Source organism: Syngnathus typhle, unplaced genomic scaffold (genome assembly GCF_033458585.1).
Source record: "Syngnathus typhle isolate RoL2023-S1 ecotype Sweden unplaced genomic scaffold, RoL_Styp_1.0 HiC_scaffold_78, whole genome shotgun sequence".
NCBI lineage: Eukaryota > Metazoa > Chordata > Actinopteri > Syngnathiformes > Syngnathidae > Syngnathus > Syngnathus typhle.
In genome coordinates this window covers 177,501-177,869 of record NW_026871984.1, presented here as the reverse complement: position 1 = coordinate 177,869, position 369 = coordinate 177,501, and positions in this window count along the sequence as shown.

The following is a 369-nucleotide window of genomic DNA, read 5'->3' as shown; positions in this document are numbered from 1 at the left end:
GTGCTACATGCTTTCCATCCAAGGAAGGAATAGTGGAGGACCGGCCGCCTCCTTAAACACAAGCCGGCGGAACGACGGGGAGGACCGGCCGCCTCCTTAAACACAGGCCGGTGGAACGTTTGGCAGAATTCTTCTCGTGGAGGACCGGCCGCCTCCTTAAACACAAGCCGGCGGAACGACGGGGAGGACCGGCCGCCTCCTTAAACACAGGCCGGTGGAACGTTTGGCAGAATTCTTCTCGTGGAGGACCGGCCGCCTCCTTAAACACAGGCCGGTGGGAACGGTTGGCAGAATTGCGTGACGGCCGCCTGCTCCCGGCGTCCGCACGTGAACGAACACCCCCTCCCGGGGACGGCCGTCTGCTCCCGA